Raw genomic sequence first — 8485 nt, forward strand, 5'->3', positions numbered from 1 at the left:
AGCTTCCACTGAAAATGAATGACTTGATGCTTTCCCCTCGGTTTGTGGAAGACTTGCGGGGGAGTTTAGGGATCCTTCATTTAAGAAAATGTTATGTTCTGGGTCTAATACCTTGGAAGAACACATGAATACTCAAACAAGCTTAAAGACTAAACTTGCTAAAGAAGTCCAGGGCTCAACATTAAGGCTTGTCGGGGCCAAGTGGATTTTAGTAGGGAAGCGGAAGAGGAATGTACCTAGTTAAAGTGTACGTACTTAGTTAAAAAACTAGAAAAATGTCATGTCACGTTATGTGCCACTCATTACGTCTCTATTACCAATTTTATACAAATACATGTTTTTCCCCACATTCCGGGTCAGCGGACCACTAACAGACCCAGCAGCAGTGGGTCAGCAGACCGCTGACGTTAGACCCAGCAGCAGTGGGTCAGCAGACCACTAACGTTAGACCCAGCAGCAGGGGGTCAGCGGACCACTAACAGACCCCGCAGCAGTGGGTCAGCAGACTGGTAGAGCAGAATACAGATGTTACTCGGTCCGCTAACGTTACATCGTATGTTTCTCAGGAAACAGCCAGCTTGAAGGACGTCTATATTCCGATTAGTTGCAGGCGTTATCCGCTGCTTCCTGCTGAACCAAGTCATAGCTCATTACCAAAAAAAAACGCTCAAAAAGGCCAAAACGCGACGCCGACAGATTTGCCGCTCCTTGCAGCTGAGAGAAGCTTCCACTGAAAATGAATGACTTCTGGGAACTTTGGAAGCTAGCTCTAGAAGTCGGCGGTGGTGTCGGCTACGCCTTTTAAAACGAGCCCTCGGTAAATCAGCCTCTGCCAGGTAGAAAGTGAAATTTTTTGAATAAAACATTGTCTACTAAATTATTTTAAATATAGTATAATTTCAAGTTAAAGTCACCACTACCGCTGGTGATACACGACACACTGGTGCAAAGTATTACTTCTGGAGATCCTTGGAGAAATATATTCTTGGGACACATTGTTTCAACTGAATTGTATTAATATTTTTGGACCAAACATTGAATACGCAACAAAACACCATAAACAAAAGCAGGCCGGTTGTTAAAAGTTAAAGTTGGGGAGCCAACGCAGAGAACTCGGCCAAAATAAAACTTAAACCGGCCCAACTATTGCTGTAAATATCAGAGTTTTTTCCTGCATATGTTTGGCAAAACCCAAAGAGGTTTCAGCCAGCACCAAAGTAAAATCACCAGCACCAAAATAACAAATATTGAGAATAAAAATAGCAATTCAAATCTTCTCTAAATGCCTTTAAGACAAATGTACCAATCAACCTTGAATAAGCAGAACATAAACTTAATATCATCTCTAGAGTCAGGCTGTATCAGACTCCCCTGGTGATTTATTTCAATAGAAATAGTATTATTGAGCAGTTTTGTTAATTAGTGTATATTTACTCAAGCATAATATACATTGGTTAATCAAACTGTCAGAAATAACAGGAAAATGCAGAGATTCATTGCCTTTACTGTACGTAGACTGCTCATGCCAGCTATAACTAAACCTACATTATTGGGATTATAATTCTTTTGTTTTTTTAAATGAGTAGCCCTAGGGATACATGGATGTTAGTTTGTTTAAATCAGAAGTTCAGCATGAAGAAAATTAAACCAATCTGAAATATAAACGATTTTTTTTAAGATGTAATATGACAACTTATCCTATGTTCCCAAAAAAAAACATGGTGGGTTCCACCATGAAGCCAATATTACTAAAACTAATAACAATGATCGTTGCAAGCCAGCAGTCATGTTGACATCCATACAGCCAACATGCAGCATTCACTGATCAAAGCTGTAGATGGATCAACAGAAAACCTAAACCACTTCAGCCAACAATATACAAAATACTCAAACAGGAGTAGACTATTTTAATTCAGGCACTAGGAATGCAAAAGCATTCTAATAAAGCATAAATCCTTATCAATGTGCCAAACAGCAGATATGCTACACATTACACCAGCTCAGCCACAGCAATGTAATCTGTTCACATGGCAAACACCAACCCTGCAGGCTAAACAGCAGCAGCATTAAGAGCAGAAATAATCAGCCATGTAGCTGTGGGCTATAGGTGTTAAACACACCTGCAGACACTCAGAACATCAGTCATCTTCACACACCTACTGAAGACTGTTAAGAGCCAAGACGTCTAATCAGAAGTATCAGGATAAGCAGCAATTCCTTACTTAGTTGAAGTGAAGAAGCGTAGCTAGCATCCACAGCTCCATCAGGTAAACGTCCCCATCCTAGGCCGACAGGTGTTGCGACCAATGGCCGATGAAGAGTAGCAGCAGACGGGCAGTGTCGCTGACTGGGGCGGCATGGGACTCCACACTCGAGTAGGCCTAATACATGAAGTTGCCAAACTGTCAAACTGATAACAAGTTATCAGCTAGTTTATTAAATGCGCCGCCACATGCACCATAAACGGCAGCATCATGACGCTAGCGTTTCACACAGGTGGGCGGGGCACGAGCAGTTTCAATAATCCCGCGCGATTCCAAAGGGATAATTTCAAAGGGAACGCTAGGGAAACGTCAGGGGAACGTTCAATGTAACCAAAAACTAACATTCCCAGAACGTTAAACCAACTTTCTTATGCAACCTAACCTTCAGGGAACGTTCCAGAACGTTAGGGGAACGTTCTCTAAAGGTTGCAACGATAGAAGAACGTTCTGAGAACGTTCAATGTAACCAAAAACTAACATTCCCAGAACGTTAAACCAACTTTCTTATGCAACTAAACCTTCAGGGAACGTTCCCGCAACCACAAACAAACGTTCCAGAACGTTCTGGCAACCAAAAATGTCAGTTGGGTTGTTTATTAAACGCGCCGCCACCTGCATCAACAACTACATCATGAGGCTAACGTTTCACACAGGTGGGCGGGGCACGAGCAGGTTAAATGATCCCGCCTGATTCCAAGGGGTGCGTTCGATTTCAGAGGGGGAGTAGCTACAGCAAAATGTCACCATGTGAGTTTAACAGCCAATTTAACATGTCTGCATGAACTAGCCACCTGTTTTCACTTCATTTTTTGGAGATTAGGGTTACAACTAATTGTTATGTTTTTCCTCTATTAATCAATTAGGCTAGTAGGCCTTCAAACTATGAAGAAATATACAGCACGCAAAATACACAATGTCCACAGTGAAAGGTGAATTCTTCCATTTTTCTTGAAAATAACAGAAACAATGTTGATCATCAACTCAGTTACTGATTCATTTTTTTTCTCAATCAACTCATCAATGAATCTGCTAGTGTTCTCTTACAGCTACGAGGTAGAAAATAGCCTGGATTAAACCCTTCTTAATATAATAGCCTATATAAAACCTGTCTCATAAATTCATCCATGTATAATCCGCAGTGCTTTAATTGTCCTAAGTGAAACACACATTCTTTAGTCATTGGAAACCAGTACAAGGAAAGTAAAGGGAGCGTGTGTGTTGCACCCACTGCACTTTCAGACAGCTGCAGCACCCTGCTACACACTGAAGGCTATTTGCAATGCATGGACAACTGATCAACAGAGAGAGAGAGGGAGAAGGGGGTGGGGGGGGGGGGGTAACAGAGGGTGAACCTGGTGTTGTGTCTGTGGGTGTCTGTGTGTGTGTCCGCCCTATCGGTGAGGTGGGTTGCGCCAGAGGTTAGATTGCCACGCAATGGCTAATAACAGCTGAACCTGTCAGTGCCAATTGCCCAAACAAAAGCCAGAGGGCTGGATCCAAGGGATGTGGTCTTTTACAGGCGGGTAGGGGTGTGTGGGGGGGGCCTTGGCAACGAGATGCATTCACGTAGGAACAACAGGGTCACCTATGACCGCTCTGGACCGGACAGATGGGCCTGAACATGTCTGAGCAGACCCACGGGAGCTTAGAGGACGAGTTTAGGAATCAAACAGCTGTGGTATCTCAGACCTGGACGAGTAGAAGATCAAACCACGTTTTTTGCACCAGAAGAATTGATTGATTGCCTTTTTCCAACAGCTGATAATGAGAGAGAAAGGGAGAGGGAGAGGAGTGACATTAATACATTTTAATAATGTAATCTTGTAATGTCTGTCTGTTCTTGTTTACTGATGCTCTCCAGGAATCCAATTATTTTTGAATTAATCCTAATTCATTTCCTTGTTCCACAGAAACAGGTAGCGCTTTGCAGCTGCTGCTTTCTTCTGAGGTTTGGTTGGATGTTGCATCCCTGTCTTTGGAACAAGAGTGAAAACATAGTTGTTGTTTTTGTTGCAATTTGCTTGGTTCTGAATTTCCCTTATAATTTTTGTTAACAAAACAGCAGAATATCCAGATTAAAATTGCTTTTGTTTCCATTTCAGTCCATTTTAATGTGGTTTGTGGCTACTTGTAAATGTGTCTTGCTCCCATTTTATACTTTTTTACCTAAAAGTCCTATTAATTGTCTCTGTGGTTAAACCCTGCCTTGCCTTTCAATTGGTCTAAGTGTTACAATGTGAGCTGTTGAGTAGCACAGAACTTTTTTTTGCATTTCATTCTTCAAGTGTAATCCTCAAAACCTTGATAAATACAGCTCCTGTGCCATCTGGCCGAGCCTTCGAGAGGTGCAGCAGTCCTATCTTCTAGAAAGTACGTTCCTGGGCGCCGGGTTAGCTCACCTGGTAGAGCAGGCGGCCACATAAAGAGGTTTACTCCTCGACGGCATGTCATTCCCCTTCTCTCCCCCCTTTAAGTCTAAGCTGTCCTATCCAAAAAAGGCCTAAAATGCCCCAAAATCAACATACATTCCTTTAATTTTAGTCTAAATTATTCCTAATTTCTGCTTTTCTAACTCAAACATTAGGTAAAACTTCCTATAAATTAGGTTAATTGAGCATAAATTCCAAAAATAACTGTAAAACAAAAGTTAATAAGTTACTGTTACATAGTGTTAAACGTCACAAAAGTTGCAAACAGTGAAAAAAAGTGTCAAAAGTGTTATAAAAAAGGGACAAAAACCTAAGAATAACTCAAAAACGTTGATTAAAAGCCTCAACAAAAGGGTTGATTTTCCATTTTGATGGGAAGACAACACAAGGGTTAATTAACCATCTGTAAAACTGAGTTTCTATACAATTAATCCTGCAAAAGCACCACTTTAAACACTCTTGTGTTCACCAGAAATGTGCTCATATTCAACTTAAAGGGGACAGCCCTATTGGTCAGAATAACCAGAAAAGCAGGCTGCCTTGTGTACTGCAAAATCTGACCGGATGTGGTCAGACATCCTGGTATTTTTGGCATAATGCATTTGACATACGCTTCATTTTGAAAACGTAGGTGCGAATGCAGTTTCATTGTATGGGAACGTAATTGTCTGTAGGACACATGGCTGCGTTCACAGAGCACTACTTGTCCCGATCACAGGAGGATGGATGAAAACAACCAAAACACTGATTATTCTGATTTCGATGAGCCTCATCAGATCACTGTCGAGCCGGGATGTGGAGGCTCAGGTACGGCATGGCGACGGGCCAGGAACAGGCTTTGTCAATGCCGCTGCCACAGATTTGATTCAATAATTTCAGTAATGTGCAATAATCTGATGTTCTCGTGAGTTAAGGGAGCTATCCATGCTGCACGTCAGCAGGGGCCCCATCGTGTGTGTGTGCAGGAATGTGCCTGCCAAAATCAAAAACATGAATTTTCCATTGCGGAGCTGGAGGACGTCTATAGGAGCCCGCTGTATACATCGAGAGGCAGCCTTCTGGGGGAGAAACTTTCTTCTCCTCAGGGTACCGTATAGTTTCCACCTGTGTTTAGTGGCGGGCAGGTTCACATGTCAGGAGGTTTCTCAGTTTCCCTTCTTCTGCGGTTGTTTTGTGGCGCTGGGTGGCAGGAGCAGGAAGCATTTGTTGTGCACAGGATGCCCTCTTAAATGCCCCGCTCCCACTCGGCTAATAACTTTAACACTTCTTCTTCCCTCTTGGCCGTGCACACAAACGGGACGTGTTCACTTCCTCTTTGGCAGTCACTTCCTCTGTGGTCAGCAGGCACGGCATTCACTGTGTGTGTGTGTGTGTGTGTGTGTGTGTGTGTGTGTGTGTGTGTGTGTGTGTGTGTGTGTGTGTGTGTGTGGTCGGACTAGTCGAGTGAAGCAATGCTATCTCATTCTTCTCTCCTCTGTCACAGTAAACTGAATATCTTTGAGTTCTGGACAAAACAAGACATTTGAGGACGTCTTCTTGGTCTTTTGGCAAGAATGATTGACATTTTGCACCATTTTATAGACCAAACTATTCCATTAATTGAGAAAACAATCAACAAAGAAAATAATTGTTAGTTGCAGGCCTGTTTCACCCGATCCCAAATGAAGGAGATTACTTTCACAGAATCTCTGACTGCCATTACTAATAATTATCAAAGGGTTTCTATGGCCTAAAGTCTCTTTTAGTCTCTCTTTTTTATATTGAAAAAAGAAGAAGAAGCCTAACATACGTCATCTGTGATTGTGCTGCATCTTCTTTGGTTTTATGTTGTATTTATTTTAGGGCCTGGCCGATATATCGACATTAGTATATATTATATTGTTATATTAGACTTTTCCCAATCTATCTGTATCGGCATTTATAATGTAAAAAAAAAAGAAAAAAAAAGGTTATCACTGTTATCCACCAGAGGACGCTCTACAACGTCCCTGTTAGTGATGGTGTTGCATAGTCTGTCCACCAGAGGACGCTCTACAACGTCCCTGTTAGTGATGGTGTTGCATAGTCTGTCCACCAGAGGACGCTCTACAACGTCCTGTTAGTGATGGCGTTGCATAGTCTGTCCACCAGAGGACGCTCTACAACGTCCCTGTTAGTGATGGCGTTGCATAGTCTGTCCACCAGAGGACGCTTACAACGTCCCTGTTAGTGATGGCGTTGCATAGTCTGTCCACCAGAGGACGCTCTACAACGTCCCTGTTAGTGATGGTGTTGCATAGTCTGTCCACCAGAGGACGCTCTACAACGTCCCGTAGTGATGGGTGTGCATAGTCTGTCCACCAGAGGACGCTCTACAAAGTCCCTGTAGTGATGGTGTTGCATAGTCGTCCACCAGAGGACGCTCTACAACGTCCCTGTTAGTGATGGCGTTGCATAGTCTGTCCACAGAGGACGCTCTACAACGTCCCTGTTAGTGATGGCGTTTGCCTAGTCTGTCCACCAGAGGACGCTCTACAACGTCCCTGTTAGTGATGGCGTTGCATAGTCTGTCCACTAGAGGACGCTCTAAAAAGTCCCTGTTAGTGATGGTGTTGATAGTCTGTCCACCAGAGGACGCTCTACAACGTCCCTGTTAGTGATGGGGTTGCATAGTCTGTCCACCAGAGGACGCTCTACAAAGTCCCTGTTAGTGATGGTGTTGCATAGTGTGTCCACCAGGGAAGCTTACAACGTCCCTGTTAGTGAGGTGTTGCATAGTCTGTCCACCAGAGGACACTCTACAACGTCCCTGTTAGTGATGGTGTGCATAGTTGTCCACAGAAGGACACCTACAACGTCCCTGTTAGTGATGGCGTTGCATAGTCTGTCCCCCAGAGGACACTTTGTAGGAAAAGTTAACACAGAATATTTCATGCCTTCATGCACGTAATCATTGTTTTGAATGAGCTACAAAACGTTCATCAGCAGTTTTTTTTATATTTCCACTTCTTTGTGTTCTTAATTTACACTGTGTACACAAAAGTAATTCATAAAGGAAGGAGTAACCGAACCAGGAAGCATGTCAGCTACTCTGTGTGATTCCTACACAATATTCTGGGAATTCCCTCTCCTAACTTCCCAAAAGACAGCGGTTTTACTTCATAAATCTTAGTCATGTTTGTTTTAATCGAGAAAAGAATAAGTCATGTTACCGTTATCACATTTTTCATTCATCAACACAGGATCTGATATTGTTCCCAGAGTGCTGGATCTGAATAAAAAAGATGAATGAATGGGAAGTAAGTGTGTGTGTGTGTGTGTGTGTGTGTGTCTGTCAGCGGGAGATGACTTGCATGTTGATGAGGAGAGGTCTGTTAGAAGGAAGTACCCTTACCCCCCCCCAGTCCCATCCACACAGGTCTCACTCTGATTGATTCATCTCTTTCCCACTTTCTACAGAGGGGAGCAGGAACAAACTTCATAAATACTTCTGGGATGGGGGGGAGTGAGGGTTAAGTGTGTGTGTGTGTGTGTGTGTGTGTGTGTGTGTGTGTGTGTGTATGTGTCTGGGGGGGTTTCGCAGGATGTTGTTTGAGTTGTAGATCCTGTTTTCATCCGTTTTCCCAAGGAGGGACTTGAAACGCAGGTGCACCAGCAGCCCCCCCACCCCACCCCACCCCCCCACCTTTCGCCTCTTTAGCCTTCCCGCCCTCCTGCTGCCAAGCCCCGCCCCTCTTCAGCTCTCTGAAATAATAGTGTAAACCATTTTGAAAAGTGCAATACAAAAGGAAGAGTTTCTTCTTTTCATAAAGT

Source organism: Etheostoma spectabile, chromosome 21 (assembly GCF_008692095.1).
Source record: "Etheostoma spectabile isolate EspeVRDwgs_2016 chromosome 21, UIUC_Espe_1.0, whole genome shotgun sequence".
Lineage (NCBI taxonomy): Eukaryota > Metazoa > Chordata > Actinopteri > Perciformes > Percidae > Etheostoma > Etheostoma spectabile.